The 12161-nt window shown below is 48.6% G+C and overlaps 1 protein-coding gene across 6 annotated transcripts in view; it reads right to left on the bottom strand.

The window, feature by feature from the left end:
- MPDZ (multiple PDZ domain crumbs cell polarity complex component) overlaps positions 1-9629 on the bottom strand; it is a 171741-nt gene extending 162112 nt beyond the window's left edge. For all 6 annotated transcript variants that reach the window (XM_044272308.1, XM_044272325.1, XM_044272334.1 and 3 more), the window contains exon 1: positions 9453-9629. The gene's annotated coding sequence lies outside the window, so the exon portion shown is untranslated. The remainder of the gene's footprint in view (positions 1-9452) is intronic.
- Positions 9630-12161: the final 2532 nt, after the last annotated feature.

Raw genomic sequence — 12161 nt, 5'->3', positions numbered from 1 at the left:
CATGCGCAGACCAAAAAAAGGTGAAAATAAATAAGTGCCAGATCCATTTTGCCGTATGACACCGGGAGAAGGATCCGGCATTTCAATGCATTTTTCTGCCTGATCAGGCATTTTTCAGACTGATCAGGATCCTGATCAGTCTTACAAATGCCATTAGTTGGCATACGTTTTGCCGGACGCCAGCAGGCGCAGTATCACTCTGCCGCAAGTGTGAAAGTAGCCTAAGATTACCTTCACAATAATTGACATCATGTATCTTTCTAACGGGCCAGAGAATAAGCATGTTTGTGGGAGTGCTTCTATAAATGAATAAGGAATGCCTGGGTACTTCAGTGAGCACGCTTCTATCACCTCTCTTTAGGCCTCATGTGATCATGTCACACTACACTAAGTTCCAGGTACTCAAGATATGCCTTCAAAATGTTCCAAAATCATTATGACTGTGGCCGCTCCTGAATGCTCGAAATTCAATGGCTACAATGGTTAGCCTCCTGGCAGGAAATGAGGGTCACCATTTGCTGTAGGACATGTTCCTTTTAGGAAGCATTGTGTGCAGTCCCCATACAGCACCGCCCTAGGCCTCCACATGACTTCTCTCAACAGGACCGGGCCATAGCTATAAGTACATGCATCTTTCCCAAGATTTCTGCAGTACAAACGCATCATTCAGAAAGGGATTTTCAGCAGATACTGAACATGCTGTGTAAAAATCATGAATTAAAATGGGAGCCATCATATAATGTGTATTTAGGCGCACGCTGGTCAGACACTATTACCTTATTCAGCAATTAGCCCAATAACTTCCAGTTACAAATCAGTCACTAGCTCCCGAGATTTTCCTAGCTGATCAATATCATCCTCATCCTCCCCTGCAATACTTCCCTTTTCATCACATTCTTGTTTGTCTTCTGCTGAAAAAAAAATCTAACTGGTTCAGAGGGGTCTGAAAGAGGACCTGTCACCACTCCTTACATGTGTGGTTTAATAGCTCCATGCATTCCGCATGTAATAACAATTCTGGAGCATCTATTCCTATGGCTCTATGTTGTACCATTCCTTTATTATTCCTACTAGAACTTATGACCGAATTGCTAGCAGTCTGCAGTAAGGGTACAGAGGGGAGGTAACCAGTTGGGGGGTGTGTCACTACACAGTCTTACTCTATCCAATCAGTGCTGCCATTGTCAGACTGTGCAGGTTCACACCCCCAGCTTGTTACCTCCCCTCTGTACCCTTACTGCAGACTGCTAGCAATAAAGTCATAACTTCTAGTAGAAATAATAAAGGAACGGCACCACATAGAGCCATAGAGTAGATGCTCCAGAATTGTTATTACATGGGGAATGCATGGAGCTATTCAACCAGACATGTCAGGAGTGGTGAAAGGTCGTCTGATGACCTATCCAAGAGAATATCGGATCATCAGGGGTCTGACACCATGCACCTCCAAGATCAGCTGCTCTGGAGTAGCTTCAGTGCTGGAACCACAGCAGTAGATACAGCAGGCATGTCCAGTGACAATCACTACCGTTTGTCACCACAGCCCTCTAACGAAGGGCATACCAATAAGGATCTTAAAGGGATTAAGCAGACCAGGCATCCTCAAACTGTGGCCCTCCAGCTGTTGTAAAACTACAACTCCCACAATGCCCTGCTGTAGGCTGATACCTGTAGGCCAGGCATGTCCAAACTGCGGCCCTCCAGCTGTTCCAAAACTACAACTCCCAGCATGCCTGGATAGCTTACAGCTATTAGAGCATGCTGGGAGTTGTAGTTTTGCAACAGCTGGAGGGCCGCAGTTTGGACATGCCTGCTGTAGGCTGTTCGGGCATGCTGGGAGTTGTAGTTTTGCAACAGCTGGAGGGCCGCAGTTTGAGGATGCATGGTGCAGACAGCACATATTGATGACCTATCCTCTTTAATATTACACTACTCGTCGTCTTGGAAGTGCAGTGTAATTACAAGTGCTTGTTCCATTCACTTGAATGTGACAAGCCCTTGTAATTACACTGTGCTGCCACTGTAAAGGAGTGCACCGCTTCCTCTTCAAACAGCTGGGTGTCCGGAATAAATATCATAAATATATGATCATAGGAAGGCCTAACTGCGTGGACTGTTACGGACTGCTCTTCAGAAGGTCTTACCCACAGTTCCATAAAGGGGTTGTCTAAGCTGCAGATATTGATGACCTTTACTTAAGAAACATTTACACTGCCTGTTAAGGGAAATATGGCTTTCAGACAGAACCTCATCCTGATGACCACACAAATATGTCTAATAATTGGACCCAGTGTTATTCACCCATTCAGTATGGCCAGTAGCATTGTGTCACTTGTTAGCATATCTAAGGCAGTTGAACAACATCCTCTTGACCAAGAGATGGGGGGAGATATTTGGGTGGTCACAGGGTGGAGTCGATGGTGGGGGGGGCTGGGACACAGGTAGATATAGGTGAAAGTTGGGAGTGAGGCAGGCTCTCTCTCTTCCTGCCAGCCACTGGAACAACAGCACTTCAGGAGCAAGCTAAGTTATATGTGTGCATATGTGGGTATGTATATAAGTATAATATCCCAGTAGACTTTATATGTGTACATATAGATATTTGTAGTCGGCAATTGCATTACCAGTTAGATTATATATGCTGTTTATGCAGGAGTTTCTATATGTACATGTACTAATGGTCAGGTACTGGATGTGAAGAATAGATCCAGTAGACTGTATATTGGTGGACTCTGGATATACTTCATATACATACACATTATTAGCCACATTTGCTTAGCATCCAGGTTGCGGCTGTGTGTGGTGGTGTCCTCTATGTATTGTGTTATCTGTATCTTTATGTATAATGTCCATTGCTTTGTCATCTCTATGTTATCAGTAAACTATTTTTATATATAAGTATCTGCGAGGGTTGTGTGTTGCTCCTGGGGTATATGAAAGACTGGAGGAGGTGTAATTATACACAGGATATTCGGGTTGTATGGGAAACAACTGCAACATGCTAGGAATAGAATAGAAGGGATGGAAAACGGAGATATACATAAATCTCCATTTTCCAAGAAGCAAAAATCCCCTCTTCACTGCCCAAAGATCGGGAGATTATCTGGAGCGAACGTACAGCGCTCGCCTATCTCTGGTATTCCCATAGAAACGAATAGAGTGGCAGCATGCATGCCCCTCAGACCGGCCGCTCTATTCCTTTCAGGGGATACAGGACCCCGTTCTTGTGATCAGTGGTGGGCCTAGCAGTAGGACCCCCACCAATCTAATTAATGTAACCGGAATGCCTCTTTAAGGCCAAAATTACTGAGGCTTCAAACCGTTCAATTGGTAGTCCACTTTGTACAACTCCTAGCCATATGCCAATTCCTAATATACAGTCTGAGGGCTCATTCACACAACCGTAGGCCATCAGTGCCCGTGCAAAATGCGGTCCGCAATGCACGGGCACCAGCCCTGTCACTCCTGTATTGAGGCGTGGACCTATTGACTTAAATTGGTCAGTGTTCCGCAATATACGGCAAAAGATCAGGCATGTCCTATCTTTCGTGGTCTGGAGGAACAGAACCAAAAGCCCACTGAAGCGCTTCTTAGAGCTTCTGTGGGCTTCAAATCCATGGTCCGCAACACGCCATATCTTGGGGATTGTGGGGCTCCATTCAAGTCAATGGGTCCACATCCGTGATTCACATGGCGGACAGCCTATGGTCATGTGAATGAGCCCTAAGTGTAAGTTAACATTGTGCTTAGCAGAGGTGACAATGGAGCAGCTAACCGGACACTGCTCACACAAGCATCAAAGAATCATGTGAGAGAAAGAGAGTAAATGCTGTAAAGCTGGTTCACATGCCGTAATGTAACACTCAAACAGAACTACACACCAACAGCAACAGCCTTTCTCTAGTCCATGGGTTATGTCTGGCATTGCTGAATTGGGTCAAGTATTACAGGACATTGAGGAACAGTATTGGTGCGATGAGGGCGTCACCATTGTTCTTGGTGCGCCCAAATTCTGCCCCTTTCTGGGGCCAGTCCCCACCTTCACTGCTTTTATTGACAGGGCCAGGCAGTGGCAGAGCGGAAGGGGCTGGCCACAGAAACGAGTGGAGCTTAGGTGCAACGGTGACGCCCTCATTGCAACAAAGGCCTATTAACTCGGGAACGGAGCCTCAGATCAACTAAAGAAAAACTGTGTTTTAATCAGGTGAACCACAGCGATGTGTTGGGGGGGGGTCGCTGGTGACAGATTCCCCAGGCAATAAATGATCGTTTCTGGGCAGCAGATTGTGCTGTGTGAACAGGGATCTGCACAAGGATGGGTGACGGCAGTAGTCATCGCTCATCCCCATACAGTGGAGGTGATCGCTGCATGTAAATGCTAAGGTGCATTTAGACACACCAATAATCATCCAGATAAATTCCTGCAAACGCTCGTTCCCGATCACCTGATGAACGAGCGAAAGGCTGTCGCTCGGGCAGACACCACCGATCATGGCTTCTGGGCAGCAAACTGTGCTGTCTAAGCAGTGATCTGCTGCTCAAAAGCCATGATTCTGTATGGGGACGAGGGACTGCTCGTCCTCACACCGTGGAGGTGATGGCTGCGCTGAACGATTCCTTCCTGATAACTGCCTGTAGGCCAGCCAGAGTAAATGCAGAATTACCGACTGCCTGACAATTATTACAGAGCAAGACAATTCAAACCCTGATGTCTGCTGGATTCCTCTGAAATATAGATCAGCGAGAAATCCGTTTCAGGGGTTAAAAAACAATAAAAAGTTGTGTATCTGCAATGATGGAGTCCTTCTGAGTTCTAGGGAAGACGGCGGGACAAGCAATCTTCTAAACATAGAGCACTTGACTCGGTAATAGGCTTTAACGCCATATGTCAGTACCTCACACTTGGATGGCAAAGGGGATAGAAGGCTAGGGTTCTTTAACCCTTCAGAGGCTTGTGGCACGTGTTCGGCCAGCAATGTGTTAAACGGAAGCCTTGCAGAAATCTGGGCGATGCTTCATTTGTTCTCCTGTGATTTCCTGGTGGCAGCAGTGGGCCCGGTAATGAGCCAGTCCTGCAATCTGGTGCCTGTGTTTGCCCACATTCTTATCAGCAATATATTCTAGATAAACACCTCTGTTTACTCAGCAAACAAAGCAACCGCACCAAATAATTACAGTCATGGGAAACTCAGCAATGTCCAAGGGTTTGTTTGTTTTTTTAAGAAAAAAACTCTAAAAGGCCCCATTAAACGCACTGATAATCGGCAGAAGGGATGTTCATCCCCAACCACCGCTCAGAATAAGGGCTCATGCATATGAGCGTATGTATTTTGCGGTCCACAAAAAAAAAAAAAAAAATACAAAAGACGTCCGTATTGCTTCCGTTTTTTTTTTTTTCTGATCCATTGTAACAATGCCTATCCTCGTCTGCAAAAAGGACAAGAAAGGGACACGTTCTATCTTTTTTGCGGAACAGCCATTCACACACTCATTTCCATATTTTTTTTGCGGACTTATTGAAGTGAATGGTTTCGCATACAGGCTGCAAAAAACAACTAAACAAAAAAAAAAATGGAACGGACATAGAAAAAAGATAAGTTTGTGTGCATGAGCCCTAAGAGTATATGCAGGGCTTATGTGGAGTTTCTGCAAGGATTGTGGCTGCGTTTCTGGCACTTTTCACCGCTGCTCTTTCTTTGAATCCACTACTGGTTTTAGTTTGACTGCATAAAAAAAAAATATAATCTGGAAGCGTGGCCGTACCCTAAAGATGGCAGCGTACCCTGTGGATAGGGGAGAACTTCAAACAACTGGAATACCCCTTTAAGTTTAGGCAGCGGCCTATGGGAACATAAAATAATAAAAAAACATGCTGTATTTACTTGATAAATCCCCCATCATTCCAGTGTCCCCTCAGTCCCTGATTGCAGGCAAATACTTGTCACTGCTGCCGCCAGTGACCGCTGATGCTAGAGATTACGCGTTGTCATCGTGATGTCATCGCTGCAGCCTAGTAAACAGGGAGCAGCAGCACTGGAATGATAGGGAATACCCAGTGACATTAGTTTAGATTATTATTATTATTAACTATGTACTGCATTCACCCCATGTATGAGGCCTTCAATCTCAGGATACCTCAATAGGCCAGGGTCACAGGGCATTTATGGGGCACTGAATATTACTAATGCTGCACCTGTTGGGCATTTGCCCGCATAGTATGTGTCTATGAGTCAGCCCACCTAGCACTGGTGGGAACCTAGAAGCTGGACCCCACTGAACATGAATCACACGTCTGTGTCCACGATGACATCAGTGGCAAGATGGTCAGTGGTTCATTCATGTCTGTGAAGGATCCATGTATTGCCTTGCGTGTGTCATCCGTAATTTCCAAGCAATGAACTGTGACACACAGACAAAACATGGATGCCAATTGTGTTGTGTCCGTGTTTTTTCACTGACTGATAGACTACAAGGGGCATGGAGGATCTGTGAACACGGACAAAAATAGCACATGCTTCTGTGGTGTAACCCTGGTAAACACACATTAAAATCAATGGGTACATGTGCTGTCCATGGAGAACATCCGCGATTCGCTGACTTGTGAATAAGGCCTAATTGGGAGAACCACCCCCCTTTAGAGTACATCCACATGTAGCAAGTCCACCAATCCACAGCGGATCTGAATGAAATCCGCTACAGCAAAAACAGCCCACGAGCTGGTTTTCTGCAGGCGAATGCTACTGGCATTACCGCAGGTGACGGCAGCGCCTAAACTGACACACTGAACAGAAAACCCACAGTGCACGAGAGCGTATTCTCCGTAGCGGGTAAAATGTCATTGACTTTGCAAATTCTGCAGCACTTACGTCCCGTGAGATAACTGCACACAACGCGGATTAGGGTCCATTCACACTTCCGTAAAATAAATCCGCATCCGTTCCGCAAATTGCAGAAATGTGTGCGGACCCATTCATTCTCTATGGGGCAGGAATGGATGCGGACAGCACACAGTATTTCCGGAGCGCGCCCCTGGTCTTCCGGCAATTGCGGACAAGAATAGGCAGTTCTATTGGGGTGCCGGCCGGGTGTATTGCGAATCCGCAATACACTACGGATGTGTGAAAGATTAACCCTTAGGCCTCATGCACACAAAAGTTTTTTTTTTTCATTTAGGTTCCGTTTTTTGTGTTCCGTATATAGAACCATTCATTTCAATAGGTCTGCAAAAAAAAATGCGCACAATGTATGCCGCTCTGGGACACATTACCAACTAACGGACCGTATGTCTCAGATGATATACGGTCGGGTGCATGAGCCCATAAATGGGTTCTCTATGAATAACACCTTTTTACATAATCCCTGCAGCCTCCCTCCATCATACTTACTCCCGCTCCGGCTCCCGGACTGCTTACATCTGGCGGTGCGCAGGCATGGTCATAAGTAGAGATGAGAGAAGTTTTCAAAAATTGGATTCGGCTACTTCGCCAAAGTTCACAAAGAAATTTGATCCGTCATGAATTACTTCGTCACGAATTGCATTCCATGTATGTCGCTGGTGCAATGACAATTGCACCGCCCCTCGTCATTGAACCCCTCAGATGCCGCATTCAACACTGAAAGTGGCATCTGACAGTCACCTTAGGCCTTTCAGGAGTTAAAAACAAAAATTACATACTCACCTCATCCATTTGCTAGAGGAGAGGCCGTTGATTGAAACACGCATTTCCTCTATCAAGATGGCTGTGATGGCCTCTCCGTGACCAAGTGGATGAGGTATGTTTTTTTACCGCGATTTCAGGGAAAATTAAAGGGGTTCTGCACTTTCATTTAACTGATGATCTATGGATAGATCATCAACATCTGATCGGCGGGGGTCTGACACCCAGGACCCCCGCCGATCAGCTGTTTGAGAAGACAGCGGCGTTCCAGCAGTGCTGCGGCCTTCTCACTGTTTACCGTAGGGCCAGTGACGTCACGACTAGTGTTGAGCGAACTTGTGTTTTAAGTTCGGTGTCTAACGTTCGAGTTCAGGTTATCGAAGTATCCCGTTATGGATTCTAAATTCCGTTATGGTCCGTGGTAGCGGAATCCATAACGGGATACTTCGATAACCCGAACTTTAGACGCCGAACTTAAAACAAGTTCGCTCAACACTAGTCACGACTAGTATCAACTAGCGTGGGCGGGGCTAAGCTCCATTCAAGTGAACAGAGCTTAGCCGCGCCCACGCTAGATGATACTAGTCGTGATGTCACTGGCCGGCCGTAAACAGCAAGAAGGCCGCGGCGCCGCTAGAGCGCCGATACCTTCTCAAACAGCTGATCGGCGGGGAGTCCCGGGTGTCGGACAGTTAAAACAAAGTGCAGAACCCCTTTAAGGCTTCTTTTACACTTGCGTTTACATTTTCCGGTATTGAGATACGTCATTGGATCACAATACCGGAGAAAAACGTTTCCCATTGACAATGAATGGGGACAAAACGGAACTGAACAGAGTGCTCTAAAATGCATTCTGTTCCGTTTGGTTGCGTTCCCAGACCGGAGAGCAAATCTGTCATGGGATGCGGATCCGTCTTGACAATGTTACAGATAATACAACCGGATCCGTTCTGAACGGATGCAGATGGTTGTATTATCAGTAACGGAAGCGTTTTTTGCCGATCCCTGCCAAAACACTAGTGCGCAAGTAGCCTAATTCGTTACCATGAAGTGTTACGAAATTTGGCTATGTAACAATTAACATTTTTCCTGAAATTCGGATCAAACTCCACTTCGTTAACTTCGATTCGCTCGACACCAGTCACAAGCTCTGCTGGAGCCAATAACTGACTACTTCAATGACGTGACCACTGGTGCCAGTTACTGGCTGCAGCGAAGCAGGTCAGCATGCCAGTTCTAAGTATAGGCTGCGGGTAAGATGTAAAGAGGCGTTATTCACGGAGTGCCCCTTTAATGACCCAATCCAATTGGGAAAAACTGAATTACAGAAAAGAGGGTGACAAAGACAGGCGGAGTACCCACATCAGGGCCACAGCCGGGTGCTTACTGTACGGTAGAGACAACCCATGTACGACATGGTATAAAATATATTCCGCAGATGGCATATCACCACTTGGAAAGCGTCAGAAAATGGAGATGTGCACCATGTTGCAGAAAACACGCCACATTACAGTGACGCCCTGCAGCATTAATAAATATGCCCCACGTAGGGCATCAGAAAGATCACACCCATCATACACGTTCACACTGGCATCTCAGGCAGACTGTGCCCTAACCCACAGGTATAATAGGCTGGAACCTGCCAGACCCCACTGGGTGGAGGTGATGGTGGCCATGCACAGAGGAGATCAGATGTGAAGAAGGCAGGGGGCTCCCTATAAACGAGTGAAGCCCCACAGAGTCCAGCTCCCTGCAGTGACACCCCCCTCCCGGCAGATAGCCCTGCTCCCCCACCTGTTGTCGCCAGCTGCCCGCTCGCGTCCTCCACTTGTGTCGCCGGCCCCCGTCACGACATAACAGCGCACTGTCCGGAGGCCGCTTGCGGTCCACGCTCGTGACGTCACCTCGCTAGCTGCGCTCTGTCGTCATGGGCAGTGGGGGCCGGCCGGCCGGCGGGGAGAGCCTGGAGATGCTGCGGGTAACAAAGGCCGGAGGAGGGGGAGGAGAGGCTGGCTGCAGCACGGGGCACACAGGAGGCGGGTGCTGCTGCCGCTTTACATCCGTAGGGACCAGATAACGGATGCGGTTATTACAGGGTATTATACACAATATCACCTAAGCACGCCATTAGGCTGCTTCACATGGGATTCCATTGCAGATGTCATAGAAGACAGCACTATTGTTCCCATATAGATGATGCATACTTTGGCGGAACTTAACGGACCGCGTTCCCAATTCACGCGGTCAGATCCAATCTTCTGCCCTGAAAAACGGATCCTTCAAATATGGACAGCTTCCATGTGCATTGGGTTATTTTCTCGCAGCCAAGAAGAACCTGCATGCCGTGAGGTTCTCCAATCTCGGATGGGGCACACCGATGCCCCCTTGATGGGTCAGTGTGCCATGTGTTTAATAAAAGCGCGTACCACACTAAAGAAAAATACAGTTGTGTGCATGAGGCCCAATTGCGCTTTCACATGGAGCCAATTATCTGGAAATATTCCTACTAGGGCTGAGTGAATGGATTCCTCCCTGTGAGGGGGTGTCTGCGGAGGTAAAGATGCTCCCCCCTACCGCCTGACCCTGACAGACTCGTGCCTACGCTGCTGCTCCGAGCAATGGCGTAAGTGCAGAGCCTTTGCTTCCGACTGCGCCTGCGACACTTCTGGGTAGCCACGTATGAATTGTTCCCGCTCCATAGACTCTGCGCCAGGGCCGGCCTTAGGTGTTCAGGCGCCCTGTGCGAGATAACCTTGTGGCGCCCCCCCCCCCCCCAAAAAAAAAAAAACACTGCTTGTTGCTGGCATCATGGCATAGGCTGGCTGACTATCCAACCAAGTAGTTACCAGCCCTCACACCCCAAAGGCCGGTGTAATGTTATACTTCCCTAGTTCGTGAGATTTCCCTACCCTCGTCACTTCCGGTCGCACCGGACATGACGTGAGGAGGTGTGCCGCGCAGGCGCACAACGACAGGTTAGGGAAATTTCACAGCAGAGTGCGCATGCGCCAGGAGCCTCGCCGGCGGTTAGGGTAGGGAAAAACTATGGGCCAATGCGCAGGCGCAGTGATCGGATGGATGTTCTCAGCTGAACACCGGCCGACACTGCGCATGCGCTGGGAGCCTCACCAGCGGTTAGGGAAGGGAAAAATTACGTACGGGCCAGTGCTTTTTCCCTACCCTAACCGCTGGTGAGGCTCCCAGCGCATGCGCAGTGTCGGCCGGTGTCCAGCTGAGAAAATTCGTTTCCAATGTAGTATTAATAACTAAACAATTAAATAATAAACATATTGCATTGTCTACTTACCGCCAGGACAATTAGATGATCTGGACTCTGGCTGCAGTCTGGCTCTGGGGACTCCATTGTCACTCTCTTCCCCCCCCCCCCTCCCTCTCTTGTCACTCTTTCCCCCCCCCCCTCTCCCTTGTCACTCTCATTATTCCACCCGCCCTCCCTTGTCGCGCTCATTATCCCCCCCCCCATCACTCTCATTATTTCCCCCCCCATCACTCTCATTATTCCCCCCCATCACTCTCATTATTCCCCCCCCATCACTCTCATTATTCCCCCCCCATCATCACTCATTATTTCCCCCCCATCACTCATTATTTCCCCCCCCCATCACTCATTATTTCCCCCCCCCATCACTCATTATTCCCCCCCCATCACTCATTTCCCCCCCCCCCATCACTCATTATTCCCCCCCCCATCACTCATTATTCCCCCCCCCCATCACTCATTATTCCCCCCCCCATCACTCATTATTCCCCCCCCCATCACTCATTATTCCCCCCCCCCATCACTCATTATTCCCCCCCCCATCACTCATTATTCCCCCCCCCATCACTCATTATTCCCCCCCCCCCCATCACTCTCATTATTTCCCACCCCATGTCACTCTCTTTCTTTCCCCCCCCCCCCCATGTCACTCTCTTTCTTTCCTCCCCCCTCCCCCCTTGTCACTCTCTTTCTTTCCTCCCCCCTTGTCACTCTCTTTCTTTCCTCCCCCCTCCCCCCTTGTCACTCTCTTTCTACTCCCACCTCCACCTCTAGTGTAGCGTGGCCGAGCTCTGTTAGGTCCGCGGTACAGGAGCATTTGTTTCCTGTACCCGGCCGGACTGAAAGGAAGTGCACACTAAGTGAGCACTTCCTGTCAGTCCGGCCGGGTACAGGAAACAAAAGCTCCTGTACCGCGGACCTAACAGAGCTCGGCCACGCTACACTAACAGGCGCAGGATTCTTTAGAGCGGCAAGCGCTCAGCCTCAGCCCTCAGCCACTCAGGCGGCGCAGAATGAGGGGCGCCGCCAGCCGCCCCCAACTTATATAAGTAACTTTTTTTTTTTTAAACCGCAACGGGCGCCGGGCGCCCCCTGCTGAATATAGGAGGAGGGGGGGGGGGAGAAAACATAAGTGCCGCCTCGCCTGCCCATATTACATTGCGGGCTGTCGGCCGCCCGGCGCCCCTGTTGCTATGGCGCCCTGTGCGGCCGCACAGCCCGCA

Source organism: Bufo gargarizans, chromosome 1 (assembly GCF_014858855.1).
Source record: "Bufo gargarizans isolate SCDJY-AF-19 chromosome 1, ASM1485885v1, whole genome shotgun sequence".
Taxonomy (NCBI): domain Eukaryota; kingdom Metazoa; phylum Chordata; class Amphibia; order Anura; family Bufonidae; genus Bufo; species Bufo gargarizans.
Note: the sequence above shows the minus strand (reverse complement) of the source record. Positions and strands in the feature narration are given on the sequence as shown.